This window comes from Chiloscyllium plagiosum, unplaced genomic scaffold (genome assembly GCF_037043375.1).
Source record: "Chiloscyllium plagiosum isolate Xiang-an unplaced genomic scaffold, Cpla_swu_hap1 HiC_scaffold_28, whole genome shotgun sequence".
Classification (NCBI taxonomy): domain Eukaryota; kingdom Metazoa; phylum Chordata; class Chondrichthyes; order Orectolobiformes; family Hemiscylliidae; genus Chiloscyllium; species Chiloscyllium plagiosum.
The window spans coordinates 45,430,878-45,450,189 of record NW_028270166.1 but is presented as its reverse complement, the minus strand read 5'-3'; positions in this window follow the sequence as shown (position 1 = coordinate 45,450,189).

Here is a 19,312-nt window from a genome sequence, read left to right as displayed (position 1 = left end):
GATCTTTATTCTCTGATCAGTGTGTTGTTTCTCTATCTTTATTCTCTGATCAGTGTGTTGTTTCTCTATCTTTATTCTCTGATCAGTGTGTTGTCTCTCTATCTTTATTCTCTGATCAGTGTGTTGTTTCTCTATCTTTATTCTCTGATCAGTGTGTTGTTTCTCTATCTTTATTCTCTGATCAGTGTGTTGTTTCTCTATCTTTATTCTCTGATCAGTGTGTTGTTTCTCTATCTTTATTCTCTGATCAGTGTGTTGTTTCTCTATCTTTATTCTCTGATCAGTGTGTTGTTTCTCGATCTTTATTCTCTGATCAGTGTGTTGTTTCTCGATCTTTATTCTCTGATCAGTATGTTGTTTCTCTATCTTTATTCTCTGATCAGTGTGTTGTTTCTCGATCTTTTTTCTCTGATCACTGTGTTGTTTCTCTATAATTATTCTCTGATCAGTGTGTTGTTTCTCGATCTTTATTCTCTGATCAGTGTGTTGTTTCTCCATCTTTATTCGCTGATCAGTGTGTTGTTTCTCTATCTTTATTCTCTGATCAGTGTGTTGTTTCTCGATCTTTATTCTCTGATTAGTTTGTTGTTTCTCTATCTTTATTCTCTGATCAGTGTGTTGTTTCTATATCTTTATTCTCTGATCAGTGTGTTGTTTCTCTATCTTTATTCTCTGATCAGTGTGTTGTTTCTCGATCTTTATTCTCTGATCAGTGTGTTGTTTCTCGATCTTTATTCTCTGATCAGTGTGTTGTTTCTCCATCTTTATTCTCTGATCAGTGTGATGTTTCTCGATCTTTATTCTCTGATCAGTGTGTTGTTTCTCTGTCTCTCTTCTCTGATCAGTGTGTTGTTTCTCGATCTTTATTCTCTTATCAGTGTGTTGTTTCTCTATCTTTATTCTCTGATCAGTGTGTTGTTTCTCGATCTTTATTCTCTGATCAGTGTGTTGTTTCTCTATCTTTATTCTCTGATCAGTGTGTTATTTCTCGATCTTTATTCTCTGATCAGTGTGTTGTTTCTCGATCTTTATTCTCTGATCAGTGTGTTGTTCCTCGATCTTTATTCTCTGATCAGTTTGTTGTTTCTCTATCTTTGTTCTCTGATCAGTGTGTTGTTTCTCTATCTTTATTCTCTGATCAGTGTGTTGTTTCTCGATCTTTTTCATCTGATCAGTGTGTTGTTTCTCTATCTTTATTCTCTGATCAGTGTGTTGTTTCTCTATTTTTATTCTCTGATCAGTGTGTTGTTTCTCGATTTTTATTCGCTGATCAGTGTGTTGTTTCTCAATCTTTATTCTCTGATCAGTGTGTTGTTTCTCGATCTTTATTCTCTGATCAGTGTGTTGTTTCTCTATCTTTATTCTCTGATCAGTGTGTTGTTTCTCTATCTTTATTCTCTGATCAGTGTGTTGTTTCTCGATCATTTATTCTCTGATCAGTGTGTTGTTTCTCGATCTTTATTCTCTGATCAGTGTGTTGTTTCTCGATCTTTATTCTCTGATCAGTGTGTTGTTTCTCGATCTTTATTCTCTGATCAGTGTGTTGTTTCTATATCTTTATTCTCTGATCAGTGTGTTGTTTCTCTATCTTTATTCTCTGATCAGTGTGTTGTTTCTCGATCTTTATTCTCTGATAAGTGTGTTGTTTCTCGATCTTTATTCTCTGATCAGTGTGTTGTTTCTCGATTTTTATTCTCTGATCAATGTGTTGTTTCTCTATCTTTATTCTCTGATCAGTGTGTTGTTTCTCTATCTTTTTTCTCTGATCAGTGTGTTGTTTCTCTATCTTTATTCTCTGATCAGTGTTTTGTTTCTCTATCTTTATTCTCTGATCAGTGTGTTGTTTCTCTATCTTTATTCTCTGATCAGTGTGTTGTTTCTCGATCTTTATTCTCTGATCAGTGTGTTGTTTCTCTCTCTTTATTCTCTGATCAGTGTGTTGTTTCTCGATCTTTTTTCTCTGATCAGTGTGTTGTCTCTCTATCTTTATTCTCTGATCAGTGTGTTGTTTCTCTATCTATATTCTCTGATCAGTGTGTTGTTTCTCGATCTTTATTCGCTGATCAGTGTGTTGTTTCTCTATCTTTATTCTCTGATCAGTGTGTTGTTTCTCGATCTTTATTCTCTGATCAGTGTGTTGTTTCTCTATCTTTATTCTCTGATCAGTGTGTTGTTTCTCTATCTTTATTCTCTGATCAGTGTGTTGTTTCTCGATCTTTATTCTCTGATCAGTGTGTTGTTGCTCGATCTTTATTCTCTGATCAGTGTGTTGTTTCTCGATCTTTATTCTCTGATCAGTGTGTTGTTTCTCTATCTTTATTCTCTGATCAGTGTGTTGTTTCTCGATCTTTATTCTCTGATCAGTGTGTTGTTTCTCGATCTTTATTCTCTGATCAGTGTGTTGTTTCTCTGTCTTTATTCTCTGATCAGTGTGTTTTTTCCCGTTCTTTATTCTCTGATCAGTGTGTTGTTTCTCGATCTTTATTCTCTGATCAGTGTGTTGTTTCTCTATCTTTATTCTCTGATCAGTGTGTTGTTTCTCTATCTCTATTCTCTGATCAGTGTGTTGTTTCTCGATCTTTATTCTGTGATCAGTGTGTTGTTTATCTATCTGTATTCTCTGATCAGTGTGTAGTTTCTCGATCTTTATTCTCTGATCAGTGTGTTGTTTCTCGATCTTTATTCTCTGATCAGTGTGTTGTTTCTCTATCTTTATTCTCTGATCAGTGTGTTGTTTCTCGATCTTTATTCTCTGATCAGTGTGTTGTTTCTCGATCTTTATTCTCTGATCAGTGTGTTGTTTCTCGATCTTTATTCTCTGATCAGTGTGTTGTTTCTCTATCTTTATTCTCTGATCAGTGTGTTGTTTCTCGATCTTTATTCTCTGATCAGTGTGTTGTTTCTCGATCTTTATTCTCTGATCAGTGTGTTGTTTCTCTGTCTTTATTCTCTGATCAGTGTGTTTTTTCCCGTTCTTTATTCTCTGATCAGTGTGTTGTTTCTCGATCTTTATTCTCTGATCAGTGTGTTGTTTCTCTATCTTTATTCTCTGATCAGTGTGTTGTTTCTCTATCTCTATTCTCTGATCAGTGTGTTGTTTCTCGATCTTTATTCTGTGATCAGTGTGTTGTTTATCTATCTGTATTCTCTGATCAGTGTGTAGTTTCTCGATCTTTATTCTCTGATCAGTGTGTTGTTTCTCGATCTTTATTCTCTGATCAGTGTGTTGTTTCTCTATCTTTATTCTCTGATCAGTGTGTTGTTTCTCGATCTTTATTCTCTGATCAGTGTGTTGTTTCTCGATCTTTATTCTCTGATCAGTGTGTTGTTTCTCGATCTTTATTCTCTGATCAATGTGTTGTTTCTCTATCTTTATTCTCTGATCAGTGTGTTGTTTCTCGATCTTTATTCTCTGATCAGTGTGTTGTTTCTCGATCTTTATTCTCTGATCAGTGTGTTGTTTCTCGATCTTTATTCTCTGATTAGTGTGTAGTTTCTCGATCTTGATTCTCTGATCAGTGTGTTGTTTCTCCATCTTTATTCTCTGATCAGTGTGTTGTTTCTCTATCTTTATTCTCTGATCAGTGTGTTGTGTCTCGATCTTTATTCTCTGATCAGTGTGTTGTTTCTCTATCTTTATTCTCTGATCAGTGTGTTGTTTCTCGATCTTTATTCTCTGATCAGTGTGTTGTTTCTCTATCTTTATTCTCTGATCAGTGTGTTGTTTCTCTATCTTTATTCTCTGATCAGTGTGTTGTCTCTCTATCTTTATTCTCTGATCAGTGTGTTGTTTCTCTATCTTTATTCTCTGATCAGTGTGTTGTTTCTCTATCTTTATTCTCTGATCAGTGTGTTGTTTCTCTATCTTTATTCTCTGATCAGTGTGTTGTTTCTCTATCTTTATTCTCTGATCAGTGTGTTGTTTCTCGATCTTTATTCTCTGATCAGTGTGTTGTTTCTCGATCTTTATTCTCTGATCAGTATGTTGTTTCTCTATCTTTATTCTCTGATCAGTGTGTTGTTTCTCGATCTTTTTTCTCTGATCACTGTGTTGTTTCTCTATAATTATTCTCTGATCAGTGTGTTGTTTCTCGATCTTTATTCTCTGATCAGTGTGTTGTTTCTCCATCTTTATTCGCTGATCAGTGTGTTGTTTCTCTATCTTTATTCTCTGATCAGTGTGTTGTTTCTCGATCTTTATTCTCTGATTAGTTTGTTGTTTCTCTATCTTTATTCTCTGATCAGTGTGTTGTTTCTATATCTTTATTCTCTGATCAGTGTGTTGTTTCTCTATCTTTATTCTCTGATCAGTGTGTTGTTTCTCGATCTTTATTCTCTGATCAGTGTGTTGTTTCTCGATCTTTATTCTCTGATCAGTGTGTTGTTTCTCCATCTTTATTCTCTGATCAGTGTGATGTTTCTCGATCTTTATTCTCTGATCAGTGTGTTGTTTCTCTGTCTCTCTTCTCTGATCAGTGTGTTGTTTCTCGATCTTTATTCTCTTATCAGTGTGTTGTTTCTCTATCTTTATTCTCTGATCAGTGTGTTGTTTCTCGATCTTTATTCTCTGATCAGTGTGTTGTTTCTCTATCTTTATTCTCTGATCAGTGTGTTATTTCTCGATCTTTATTCTCTGATCAGTGTGTTGTTTCTCGATCTTTATTCTCTGATCAGTGTGTTGTTCCTCGATCTTTATTCTCTGATCAGTTTGTTGTTTCTCTATCTTTGTTCTCTGATCAGTGTGTTGTTTCTCTATCTTTATTCTCTGATCAGTGTGTTGTTTCTCGATCTTTTTCATCTGATCAGTGTGTTGTTTCTCTATCTTTATTCTCTGATCAGTGTGTTGTTTCTCTATTTTTATTCTCTGATCAGTGTGTTGTTTCTCGATTTTTATTCGCTGATCAGTGTGTTGTTTCTCAATCTTTATTCTCTGATCAGTGTGTTGTTTCTCGATCTTTATTCTCTGATCAGTGTGTTGTTTCTCTATCTTTATTCTCTGATCAGTGTGTTGTTTCTCTATCTTTATTCTCTGATCAGTGTGTTGTTTCTCGATCATTTATTCTCTGATCAGTGTGTTGTTTCTCGATCTTTATTCTCTGATCAGTGTGTTGTTTCTCGATCTTTATTCTCTGATCAGTGTGTTGTTTCTCGATCTTTATTCTCTGATCAGTGTGTTGTTTCTATATCTTTATTCTCTGATCAGTGTGTTGTTTCTCTATCTTTATTCTCTGATCAGTGTGTTTTTTCTCTATCTTTATTCTCTGATCAGTGTGTTGTTTCTCTATCTTTATTCTCTGATCAGTGTGTTGTTTCTCTATCTTTATTCTCTGATCAGTGTGTTGTTTCTCTATCTTTATTCTCTGATCAGTGTGTTGTTTCTCTATCTTTATTCTCTAATCAGTGTGTTGTTTCTCTATCTTTATTCTCTGATCAGTGTGTTGTTTCTCTATCTTTATTCTCTGATCAGTGTGTTGTTTCTCTATCTTTATTCTCTGATCAGTGTGTTGTTTCTCTATCTTTATTCTCTGCTCAGTGTGTTGTTTCTCTATCTTTATTCTCTGATCAGTGTGTTGTTTCTCTATCTTTATTCTCTGGTCAGTGTGTTGTTTCTCGATCTTTATTCTCTGATCAGTGTGTTGTTTCTCGATCTTTATTCTCTGATCAGTGTGTTGTTTCTCGATCTTTATTCTCTGATCAGTGTGTTGTTTCTCGATCTTTATTCTCTGATCAGTGTGTTGTTTCTATATCTTTATTCTCTGATCAGTGTGTTGTTTCTCTATCTTTATTCTCTGATCAGTGTGTTTTTTCTCTATCTTTATTCTCTGATCAGTGTGTTGTTTCTCTATCTTTATTCTCTGATCAGTGTGTTGTTTCTCTATCTTTATTCTCTGATCAGTGTGTTGTTTCTCTATCTTTATTCTCTGATCAGTGTGTTGTTTCTCTATCTTTATTCTCTAATCAGTGTGTTCTTTCTCTATCTTTATTCTCTGATCAGTGTGTTGTTTCTCTATCTTTATTCTCTGATCAGTGTGTTGTTTCTCTATCTTTATTCTCTGATCAGTGTGTTGTTTCTCTATCTTTATTCTCTGCTCAGTGTGTTGTTTCTCTATCTTTATTCTCTGATCAGTGTGTTGTTTCTCTATCTTTATTCTCTGGTCAGTGTGTTGTTTCTCGATCTTTATTCTCTGATCAGTGTGTTGTTTCTCGATCTTTATTCTCTGGTCAGTGTGTTGTTTCTCGATCTTTATTCTCTGATCAGTGTGTTGTTTCTCGATCTTTATTCTCTGATCAGTGTGTTGTTTCTCGATCTTGATTCTCTGATCAGTGTGTTGTTTCTCTATCTTTATTCTCTGATCAGAATGTTGTTTCTCTATCTTTATTCTCTGATCAGTGTGTTGTTTCTCTATCTTTATTCTCTGATCAGTGTGTTGTTTCTCTATCTTTATTCTCTGATCAGTGTGTTGTTTCTCGATCTTGATTCTCTGATCAGTGTGTTGTTTCTCGATCTTTATTCTCTGATCAGTGTGTAGTTTCTCGATCTTTATTCTCTGATCAGTGTGTTGTTTCTCTATCTTTATTCTCTGATCAGTCTGTTGTTTCTCTATCTTTATTCTCTGATCAGTGTGTTGTTTCTCTATCTTTATTCTCTGATCAGTGTGTTGTTTCTCTATCTTTATTCTCTGATCAGTGTGTTGTTTCTCTATCTTTATTCTCTGATCAGTGTGTTGTTTCTCGATCTTTATTCTGTGATCAGTGTGTTGTTTCTCTATCTTTATTCTCTGATCAGTGTGTTGTTTCTCTATCTTTATTCTCTGATCAGTGTGTTGTTTCTCTATCTTTATTCTCTGATCAGTGTGTTGTTTCTCTATCTTTATTCTCTGATCAGTGTGTTGTTTCTCTATCTTTATTCTCTGATCAGTGTGTTGTTTCTCTATCTTTATTCTCTAATCAGTGTGTTGTTTCTCTATCTTTATTCTCTGATCAGTGTGTTGTTTCTCTATCTTTATTCTCTGATCAGTGTGTTGTTTCTCTATCTTTATTCTCTGATCAGTGTGTTGTTTCTCGATCTTTATTCTCTGATCAGTGTGTTGTTTCTCTATCTTTATTCTCTGATCAGTGTGTTGTTTCTCTATCTTTATTCTCTGATCAGTGTGTTGTTTCTCTATCTTTATTCTCTGATCAGTGTTTTGTTTCTCTATCTTTATTCTCTGATCAGTGTGTTGTTTCTCTATCTTTATTCTCTGATCAGTGTGTTGTTTCTCTATCTTTATTCTCTGATCAGTGTGTTGTTTCTCTATCTTTATTCTCTGATCAGTGTGTTGTTTCTCGATCTTGATTCTCTGATCAGTGTGTTGTTTCTCGATCTTTATTCTCTGATCAGTGTGTAGTTTCTCGATCTTTATTCTCTGATCAGTGTGTTGTTTCTCTATCTTTATTCTCTGATCAGTCTGTTGTTTCTCTATCCTTATTCTCTGATCAGTGTGTTGTTTCTCTATCTTTATTCTCTGATCAGTGTGTTGTTTCTCTATCTTTATTCTCTGATCAGTGTGTTGTTTCTCTATCTTTATTCTCTGATCAGTGTGTTGTTTCTCGATCTTTATTCTGTGATCAGTGTGTTGTTTCTCTATCTTTATTCTCTGATCAGTGTGTTGTTTCTCTATCTTTATTCTCTTATCAGTGTGTTGTTTCTCTATCTTTATTCTCTGATCAGTGTGTTGTTTCTCTATCTTTATTCTCTGATCAGTGTGTTGTTTCTCTATCTTTATTCTCTGATCAGTGTGTTGTTTCTCTATCTTTATTCTCTAATCAGTGTGTTGTTTCTCTATCTTTATTCTCTGATCAGTGTGTTGTTTCTCTATCTTTATTCTCTGATCAGTGTGTTGTTTCTCTATCTTTATTCTCTGATCAGTGTGTTGTTTCTCGATCTTTATTCTCTGATCAGTGTGTTGTTTCTCTATCTTTATTCTCTGATCAGTGTGTTGTTTCTCTATCTTTATTCTCTGATCAGTGTGTTGTTTCTCTATCTTTATTCTCTGATCAGTGTTTTGTTTCTCTATCTTTATTCTCTGATCGGTGTGTTGTTTCTCTATCTTTATTCTCTGATCAGTGTGTTGTTTCTCTATCTTTATTCTCTGATCAGTGTGTTGTTTCTCTCTCTTTATTCTCTGATCAGTGTGTTGTTTCTCTATCTTTATTCTCTTATCAGTGTGTTGTTTCTCTATCTTTATTCTCTGATCAGTGTGTTGTTTCTCTATCTTTATTCTCTGATCAGTGTGTTGTTTCTCTATCTTTATTCTCTGATCAGTGTGTTGTTTCTCTATCTTTATTCTCTGATCAGTGTGTTGTTTCTCTATCTTTATTCTCTGGTCAGTGTGTTGTTTCTCGATCTTTATTCTCTGATCAGTGTGTTGTTTCTCGATCTTTATTCTCTGATCAGTGTGTTGTTTCTCGATCTTGATTCTCTGATCAGTGTGTTGTTTCTCTATCTTTATTCTCTGATCAGTATGTTGTTTCTCTATCTTTATTCTCTGATCAATGTGTTGTTTCTCTATCTTTATTCTCTGATCAGTGTGTTGTTTCTCTATCTTTATTCTCTGATCAGTCTGTTGTTTCTCGATCTTGATTCTCTGATCAGTGTGTTGTTTCTCGATCTTTATTCTCTGATCAGTGTGTAGTTTCTCGATCTTTATTCTCTGATCAGTGTGTTGTTTCTCTATCTTTATTCTCTGATCAGTCTGTTGTTTCTCTATCTTTATTCTCTGATCAGTGTGTTGTTTCTCTATCTTTATTCTCTGATCAGTGTGTTGTTTCTCTATCTTTATTCTCTGATCAGTGTGTTGTTTCTCTATCTTTATTCTCTGATCAGTGTGTTGTTTCTCGATCTTTATTCTGTGATCAGTGTGTTGTTTCTCTATCTTTATTCTCTGATCAGTGTGTTGTTTCTCTATCTTTATTCTCTGATCAGTGTGTTGTTTCTCTATCTTTATTCTCTGATCAGTGTGTTGTTTCTCGATCTTTATTCTGTGATCAGTGTGTTGTTTCTCTATCTTTATTCTCTGATCAGTGTGTTGTTTCTCTATCTTTATTCTCTGATCAGTGTGTTGTTTCTCGATCTTTATTCTCTGATCAGTGTGTTGTTTCTCTATCTTTATTCTCTGATCAGTGTGTTGTTTCTCCAACTTTATTCTCTGATCAGTGTGTTGTTTCTCGATCTTTATTCTCTGATCAGTGTGTTGTTTCTCTATCTTTATTCTCTGATCAGTGTGTTGTTTCTCGATCTTTATTCTCTGATCAGTGTGTTGTTTCTCTATCTTTATTCTCTGATCAGTGTGTTGTTTCTCGATCTTTATTCTCTGATCAGTGTGTTGTTTCTCGATCTTGATTCTCTGATTAGTGTGTTGTTTCTCGATCTTTATTCTCTGATCAGTGTGTTGTTTCTCGATCTTTATTCTCTGATCAGTGTATTGTTTCTATATCATTATTCTCTGATCAGTGTGTTGTTTCTCTATCTTTATTCTCTGATCAGTGTGTTGTTTCTTGATCTTGATTCTCTGATCAGTGTGTTGTTTCTCTATCTTTATTCTCTGATCAGTGTGTTGTTTCTCGATCTTTATTCTCTGATCAGTGTGTTGTTTCTCTATCTTTATTCTCTGATCAGTGTGTTGTTTCTCTATCTTTATTCTCTGATCAGTGTGTTGTTTCTCTATCTTTATTCTCTGATCAGTGTGTTGTTTCTCGATCTTTATTCTCTGATCAGTGTGTTGATTCTCTATCTTTATTCTCTGATCAGTGTGTTGTTTCTCTATCTTTATTCTCTGATCAGTGTGTTGTTTCTCGATCTTTATTCTCTGATCAGTGTGTTGTTTCTCGATCTTTATTCTCTGATCAGTGTGTTGTTTCTCTATCTTTATTCTCTGATCAGTGTGTTGTTTCTCGATCTTTATTCTCTGATCAATGTGTTGTTTCTCTATCTTTATTCTCTGAGCAGTGTGTTGTTTCTCTATCTTTATTCTCTGATCAGTGTGTTGTTTCTCGATCATTATTCTCTGATCAGTGTGTTGTTTCTCGATCTTTATTCTCTTATCAGTGTGTTGTTTCTCGATCTTTATTCTCTGATCAGTGTGTTGTTTCTCTATCTTTATTCTCTGATCAGTGTGTTGTTTCTCGATCTTTATTCTCTGATCAGTGTGTTGTTTCTCCAACTTTATTCTCTGATCAGTGTGTTGTTTCTCTATCTTTATTCTCTGACCAATGTGCTGTTTCTCGATCTTTATTCTCTGATCAGTGTGTTGTTTCTCTATCTTCATTCTCTGATCAGTGTGTTTTTTCTCTATCTTTATTATCTGATCAGTGTGTTGTTTCTCTATCTTTATTCTCTGATCAGTGTGTTGTTTCTCTATCTTCATTCTCTGATCAGTGTGTTGTTTCTCGAACTTTATTCTCTGATCAGTGTGTTGTTTCTCGATCTTTATTCTCTGATCAGTGTGTTGTTTCTCGATCTTTATTCTCTGATCAGTGTGTTGTTTCTCGATCTTTATTCTCTGATCAGTGTGATGTTTCTCGATCTTTATTCTCTGATCAGTGTGTTGTTTCTCGATCTTTATTCTCTGATCAGTGTGTTGTTTCTCGATCTTTATTCTCTGATCATTGTGTTGTTTCTCGATCTTTATTCTCTGATCAGTGTGTTGTTTCTCGATCTTAATTCTCTGATCAGTGTGTTGTTTCTCGATCTTTATTCTCTGATCAGTGTGATGTTTCTCTATCTTTATTCTCTGATCAGTGTGTTGTTTCTCGATCTTTATTCTCTGATCAGTGTGTTGTTTCTCGATCTTTATTCTCTGGTCAGTGTGTTGTTTCTCGATCTTTATTCTCTGATCAGTGTGTTGTTTCTCGATCTTTATTCTCTGATCAGTGTGTTGTTTCTCGATCTTTATTCTCTGATCAGTGTGTTGTTTCTCTATCTTTATTCTCTGATCAGTGTGTTGTTTCTCGATCTTTATTCTCTGATCAGTGTGTTGTTTCTCTATCTTTATTCTCTGAGCAGTGTGTTGTTTCTCTATCTTTATTCTCTGATCAGTGTGTTGTTTCTCGATCATTATTCTCTGATCAGTGTGTTGTTTCTCTATCTTTATTCTCTGATCAGTGTGTTGTTTCTCGATCTTTATTCTCTGATCAGTGTGTTGTTTTTCTATCTTTATTCTCTGATCAGTGTGTTGTTTCTCGATCTTTATTCTCTGATCAGTGTGTTGTTTCTCGATCTTTATTCTCTGATCAGTGTGTTGTTTCTCTATCTTTATTCTCTGATCAATGTGTTGTTTCTCGATCTTTATTCTCTGATCAGTGTGTTGTTTCTCTATCTTCATTCTCTGATCAGTGTGTTGTTTCTCTATCTTTATTATCTGATCAGTGTGTTGTTTCTCTATCTTTATTCTCTGATCAGTGTGTTGTTTCTCTATCTTCATTCTCTGATCAGTGTGTTGTTTCTCGAACTTTATTCTCTGATCAGTGTGTTGTTTCTCTATCTTTATTCTCTGATCATTGTGTTGTTTCTCGATCTTTATTCTCTGATCACTGTGTTGTTTCTCGATCTTTATTCTCTGATCAGTGTGTTGTTTCTCGATCTTTATTCTCTGATCAGTGTGTTGTTTCTCGATCTTTATTCTCTGATCAGTGTGTTGTTTCTCGATCTTTATTCTCTGATCAGTGTGTTGTTTCTCGATCTTTATTCTCTGGTCAGTGTGTTGTTTCTCGATCTTTATTCTCTGATCAGTGTGTTGTTTCTCTATCTTTATTCTCTGATCAATGTGTTGTTTCTCGATCTTTATTCTCTAATCAGGATGTTGTTTCTCTATCTTCATTCTCTGATCAGTGTGTTGTTTCTCGATCTTTATTATCTGATCAGTGTGTTGTTTCTCTATCTTTATTCTCTGATCAGTGTGTTGTTTCTCTATCTTCATTCTCTGATCAGTGTGTTGTTTCTCGATCTTTATTCTCTGATCAGTGTGTTGTTTCTCCATCTTTATTCTCTGATCAGTGTGTTGTTTCTCGATCTTTATTCTCTGATCAGTGTGTTGTTTCTCGATCTTTATTCTCTGATCAGTGTGTTGTTTCTCGATCTTTATTCTCTGATCAGTGTGTTGTTTCTCTATCTTTATTCTCTGATCAGTGTGTTGTTTCTCGATCTTTATTCTCTGATCAGTGTGTTGTTTCTCTATCTTTATTCTCTAATCAGTGTGTTGTTTCTCGATCTTTATTCTCTGATCAATGTGTTGTTTCTCGATCTTTATTCTCTGATCAGTGTGTTGTTTCTCTATCTTTATTCTCTGATCAGTGTGTTGTTTCTCGATCTTTATTCTCTGATCAGTGTATTGTTTCTATATCTTTATTCTCTGATCAGTGTGTTGTTTCTCTGCCTTTATTCTCTGATCAGTGTGTTGTTTCTCGATCTTTATTCGCAGAGCAGTGTGTTGTTTCTCTACCTTAATTTTCTGATCAGTGTGTTGTTTCTCGATCTTTATTCTCTGATCAGTGTGTTGTTTCTCTATCTTTATTCTCTGATCAGTGTGTTGTTTCTCTATCTTTATTCTCTGATCAGTGTGTTGTTTCTCGATCTTTATTCTCTGATCAGTGTGTTGTTTCTCTATCTTTATTCTCTGATCAGTGTGTTGTTTCTCGATCTTTATTCTCTGATCAGTGTGTTGTTTCTCTATCTTTATTCTCTGATCAGTGTGTTGTTTCTCTATCTTTATTCTCTGATCAGTGTGTTGTTTCTCGATCTTTATTCTGTGATCAGTGTGTTGTTTCTCTATCTTTATTCTCTGATCAGTGTGTTGTTTCTCGATCTTTATTCTCTGATCAGTGTGTTGTTTATCTATCTTTATTCTCTGATCAGTGTGTTGTTTCTCTATCTTTATTCTCTGATCAGTGTGTTGTTTCTCTCTCTTTATTCTCTGATCAGTGTGTTGTTTCTCTATCTTTATTCTCTGATCAGTGTGTTGTTTCTCGATCTTTCTTCTCTGATCAGTGTGTTGTTTCTCTATCTTTATTCTCTGAGCAGTGTGTTGTTTCTCTATCTTTATTCTCTGATCAGTGTGTTGTTTCTCGATCTTTATTCTCTGATCAGTGTGTTGTTTCTCTATCTTTATTCTCTGATCAGTGTGTTGTTTCTCTATCTTTATTCTCTGATCAGTGTGTTGTTTCTCTACCTTTATTCTCTGATCAGTGTGTTGTTTCTCTATCTTTAATCTCTGATCAGTGGGTTGTTTCTCGATCGTTATTCTCTGATCAGTGTGTTGTTTCTCTATCTTTATTCTCTGATCAGTGTGTTGTTCCACTATCTTTATTCTCTGATCAGTGTGTTGTTTCTTGATCTTTCTTCTCTGATCAGTGTGTTGTTTCTGTATCTTTATTCTCTGATCAGTGTGTTGTTTCTCGATCTTTATTCTCTGATCAGTGTGTTGTTTCTCTATCTTTATTCCCTGATCAGTGTGTTGTTTCTCTATCTTTATTCTCTGATCAGTGTGTTGTTTCTCTATCTTTATTTTCTGATCAGTGTGTTGTTTCTCTATCTTTATTCTCTGATCAGTGTGTTGTTTGTCTATCTTTATTCTCTGATCAGTGTGTTGTTTCTCTATCTTTATTCTCTGATCAGTGTGTTGTTTCTCGATCTTTATTCTCTGAGCAGTGTGTTATTTCTCGATCTGTATTCTCTGATCAGTGTGTTGTTTCTCGATCTTTATTCTCTGATCAGTGTGTTGTTTCTCTATCTTTATTCTCTGATCAGTGTGTTGTTTCTCGATCTTTATTCTCTGGTCAGTGTGTTGTTTCTCAATCGTTATTCTCTGATCAGTGTGTTGTTTCTCTATCTTTATTCTCTGATCAGTGTGTTGTTTCTCTATCTTTATTCTCTGATCAGTGTATTGCTTCTCTATCTTTATTCTCTGATCAGTGTGTTGTTTCTCGATCTTTATTCTCTGATCAGTGTGTTGTTTCTCTATCTTTATTCTCTGATCAGTGTGTTGTTTCTCGATCTTTATTCTCTGATCAGTGTGTTGTTTCTCTATCTTTATTCTCTGATCAGTGTGTTGTTTCTCGATCTTTATTCTCTGATCAGTGTGTTGTTTCTCGATCTTTATTCTCTGATCAGTGTGTTGTTTCTCGATCTTTATTCTCTGATCAGTGTGTTGTTTCTCGATCTTTATTCTCTGAGCAGTGTGTTGTTTCTCGATCTTTATTCTCTGATCAGTGTGTTGTTTCTCGATCTTTATTCTCTGAGCAGTGTGTTGTTTCTCTATCTTTATTCTCTGATCAGTGTGCTGTTTCTCTATCTTTATTCTCTGATCAGTGTGTTGTTTCTCGATCTTTATTCTCTGATCAGTGTGTTGTTTCTCGATCTGTATTCTCTGATCAGTGTGTTGTTTCTCGATCTTTATTCTCTGATCAGTGTGTTGTTTCTCTATCTGTATTCTCTGATCAGTGTGTTGTTTCTCTATCTTTATTCTCTGATCAGTGTGTTGTTTCTCTATCTTTATTCTCTGATCAGTGTGTTGTTTCTCGATCTTTATTCGCAGAGCAGTGTGTTGCTTCTCGATCTTTATTCTCTGATCAGTGTGTTGTTTCTCGATCTTTATTCTCTGATCAGTGTGTTGTTTGTCTATCTTTATTCTCTGATCAGTGTGTTGTTTCTCGATCTTTATTCTCTGATCAGTGTGTTGTTTCTCGATCTTTATTCGCAGAGCAGTGTGTTGTTTCTCTATCTTTATTCTCTGATCAGTGTGTTGTTTCTCTATCTTTATTCTCTGATCAGTGTGTTGTTTCTCGATCTTTATTCGCAAGAGCAGTGTGTTGTTTCTCTATCTTTATTCTCTGATCAGTGTGTTGTTTCCCGATCTTTATTCTCTGATAAGTGTGTTGTTTCTCTATCTTTATTCTCTGATCAGTGTGTTGTTTCTCGATCTTTATTCTCTGAGCAGTGTGTTGCTTCTCGATCTTTATTCTCTGATCAGTGTGTTGTTTCTCTATCTTTATTCTCTGATCAGTGTGTTGTTTCTCGATCTTTATTCTCTTATCAGTGTGTTGTTTCTCGATCTTTATTCGCAGAGCAGTGTGTTGTTTCTCGATCTTTATTCTCTGATCAGTGTGTTGTTTCTCGATCTTTATTCTCTGATCAGTGTGTTGTTTCTCTATCTTTATTCTCTGATCAGTGTGTTGTTTCTCTATCTTTATTCTCTGATCAGCATGTTGTTTCTCTATCTTTATTCTCTGATCAGTGTGTTGTTTCTCTATCTTCATTCTCTGATCAGTGTGTTGTTTCTCGATCTTTATTCTCTGATCAGTGTGTTGTTTCTCTATCTTTATTCTCTGATCAGTGTGTTGTTTCTCTATCTTTATTCTCTGATCAGTGTGTTGTTTCTCGATCTTTATTCTCTGATCAGTGTGTTGTTTCTCTATCTTTATTCTCTGATCAGTGTGTTGTTTCTCGATCTTTATTCTCTGATCAGTGTGTTGTTTCTCTATCTTTATTCTCTAATCAGTGTGTTGTTTCTCTGAACTTATTCTCTGATCAGTGTGTTGTTTCTCGATCTTTATTCTGTGATCAGTGTGTTGTTTCTCTATCTTTATTCTCTGATCAGTGTGTTGTTTCTCGATCTTTATTCTCTGATCAGTGTGTTGTTTCTCTATCTTTCTTCTCTGATCAGTGTGTTGATTCTCTATCTTTATTCTCTGATCAGTGTGTTGTTTCTCTCTCTTTATTCTCTGATCAGTGTGTTGTTTCTCTATCTTTATTCTCTGATCAGTGTGTTGTTTCTCGATCTTTATTCTCTGATCAGTGTGTTGTTTCTCGATCTTTATTCTCTGAGCAGTGTGTTGTTTCTCTATCTTTATTCTCTGATCAGTGTGTTGTTTCTCGATCTTTATTCTCTGATCAGTGTGTTGTTTCTCTATCTTTATTCTCTGATCAGTGTGTTGTTTCTCTATCTTTATTCTCTGATCAGTGTGTTGTTTCTCTATCTTTATTCTCTGATCAGTGTGTTGTTTCTCTATCTTTAATCTCTGATCAGTGGGTTGTTTCTCGATCGTTATTCTCTGATCAGTGTGTTGTTTCTCTATCTTTATTCTCTGATCAGTGTGTTGTTCCACTATCTTTATTCTCTGATCAGTGTGTTGTTTCTTGATCTTTATTCTCTGATCAGTGTGTTGTTTCTGTATCTTTATTCTCTGATCAGTGTGTTGTTTCTCGATCTTTATTCTCTGATCAGTGTGTTTTTTCTCTATCTTTATTCTCTGATCAGTGTGTTGTTTCTCTATCTTTATTCTCTGATCAGTGTGTTGTTTCTCTATCTTTATTCTCTGATCAGTGTGTTGTTTCTCTATCTTTATTCTCTGATCAGTGTGTTGTTTCTCTATCTTTATTCTCTGATCAGTGTGTTGTTTCTCGATCTTTATTCTCTGAGCAGTGTGTTATTTCTCGATCTGTATTCTCTGATCAGTGTGTTGTTTCTCGATCTTTATTCTCTGATCAGTGTGTTGTTTCTCTATCTTTATTCTCTGATCAGTGTGTTGTTTCTCGATCTTTATTCTCTGATCAGTGTGTTGTTTCTCAATCGTTATTCTCTGATCAGTGTGTTGTTTCTCTATCTTTATTCTCTGATCAGTGTGTAGTTTCTCTATCTTTATTCTCTGATCAGTGTATTGTTTCTCTATCTTTATTCTCTGATCAGTGTGTTGTTTCTCGATCTTTATTCTCTGATCAGTGTGTTGTTTCTCTATCTTTATTCTCTGATCAGTGTGTTGTTTCTCGATCTTTATTCTCTGATCAGTGTGTTGTTTCTCTATCTTTATTCTCTGATCAGTGTGTTGTTTCTCGATCTTTATTCTCTGATCAGTGTGTTGTTTCTCTATCTTTATTCTCTGATCAGTGTGTTGTTTCTCGATCTTTATTCTGTGATCAGTGTGTTGTTTCTCTATCTTTATTCTCTGATCAGTGTGTTGTTTCTCTATCTTTATTCTCTGATCAGTGTGTTGTTTCTCTATCTTTATTCTCTGATCAGTGTGTTGTTTCTCGATCTTTATTCTGTGATCAGTGTGTTGTTTCTCTATCTTTATTCTCTGATCAGTGTGTTGTTTCTCTATCTTTATTCTCTGATCAGTGTATTGTTTCTCGATCTTTATTCTCTGATCAGTGTGTTGTTTCTCTATCTTTATTCTCTGATCAGTGTGTTGTTTCTCCAACTTTATTCTCTGATCAGTGTGTTGTTTCTCGATCTTTATTCTCTGATCAGTGTGTTGTTTCTCTATCTTTATTCTCTGATCAGTGTGTTGTTTCTCGATCTTTATTCTCTGATCAGTGTGTTGTTTCTCTATCTTTATTCTCTGATCAGTGTGTTGTTTCTCGATCTTTATTCTCTGATCAGTGTGTTGTTTCTCGATCTTGATTCTCTGATTAGTGTGTTGTTTCTCGATCTTTATTCTCTGATCAGTGTGTTGTTTCTCGATCTTTATTCTCTGATCAGTGTATTGTTTCTATATCATTATTCTCTGATCAGTGTGTTGTTTCTCTATCTTTATTCTCTGATCAGTGTGTTGTTTCTTGATCTTGATTCTCTGATCAGTGTGTTGTTTCTCTATCTTTATTCTCTGATCAGTGTGTTGTTTCTCGATCTTTATTCTCTGATCAGTGTGTTGTTTCTCTATCTTTATTCTCTGATCAGTGTGTTGTTTCTCTATCTTTATTCTCTGATCAGTGTGTTGTTTCTCTATCTTTATTCTCTGATCAGTGTGTTGTTTCTCGATCTTTATTCTCTGATCAGTGTGTTGATTCTCTATCTTTATTCTCTGATCAGTGTGTTGTTTCTCTATCTTTATTCTCTGATCAGTGTGTTGTTTCTCGATCTTTATTCTCTGATCAGTGTGTTGTTTCTCGATCTTTATTCTCTGATCAGTGTGTTGTTTCTCTATCTTTATTCTCTGATCAGTGTGTTGTTTCTCGATCTTTATTCTCTGATCAATGTGTTGTTTCTCTATCTTTATTCTCTGAGCAGTGTGTTGTTTCTCTATCTTTATTCTCTGATCAGTGTGTTGTTTCTCGATCATTATTCTCTGATCAGTGTGTTGTTTCTCGATCTTTATTCTCTTATCAGTGTGTTGTTTCTCGATCTTTATTCTCTGATCAGAGTGTTGTTTCTCTATCTTTATTCTCTGATCAGTGTGTTGTTTCTCGATCTTTATTCTCTGATCAGTGTGTTGTTTCTCCAACTTTATTCTCTGATCAGTGTGTTGTTTCTCTATCTTTATTCTCTGATCAATGTGCTGTTTCTCGATCTTTATTCTCTGATCAGTGTGTTGTTTCTCAATCTTCATTCTCTGATCAGTGTGTTGTTTCTCTATCTTTATTATCTGATCAGTGTGTTGTTTCTCTATCTTTATTCTCTGATCAGTGTGTTCTTTCTCTATCTTCATTCTCTGATCAGTGTGTTGTTTCTCGAACTTTATTCTCTGATCAGTGTGTTGTTTCTCTATCTTTATTCTCTGATCATTGTGTTGTTTCTCGATCTTTATTCTCTGATCAGTGTGTTGTTTCTCGATCTTTATTCTCTGATCAGTGTGTTGTTTCTCGATCTTTATTCTCTGATCAGTGTGATGTTTCTCTATCTTTATTCTCTGATCAGTGTGTTGTTTCTCGATCTTTATTCTCTGATCAGTGTGTTGTTTCTCGATCTTTATTCTCTGGTCAGTGTGTTGTTTCTCGATCTTTATTCTCTGATCAGTGTGTTGTTTCTCGATCTTTATTCTCTGATCAGTGTGTTGTTTCTCGATCTTTATTCTCTGATCAGTGTGTTGTTTCTCTATCTTTATTCTCTGATCAGTGTGTTGTTTCTCGATCTTTATTCTCTGATCAGTGTGTTGTTTCTCTATCTTTATTCTCTGAGCAGTGTGTTGTTTCTCTATCTTTATTCTCTGATCAGTGTGTTGTTTCTCGATCATTATTCTCTGATCAGTGTGTTGTTTCTCTATCTTTATTCTCTGATCAGTGTGTTGTTTCTCGATCTTTATTCTCTGATCAGTGTGTTGTTTTTCTATCTTTTTTCTCTGATCAGTGTGTTGTTTCTCGATCTTTATTCTCTGATCAGTGTGTTGTTTCTCGATCTTTATTCTCTGATCAGTGTGTTGTTTCTCTATCTTTATTCTCTGATCAATGTGTTGTTTCTCGATCTTTATTCTCTGATCAGTGTGTTGTTTCTCTATCTTCATTCTCTGATCAGTGTGTTGTTTCTCTATCTTTATTATCTGATCAGTGTGTTGTTTCTCTATC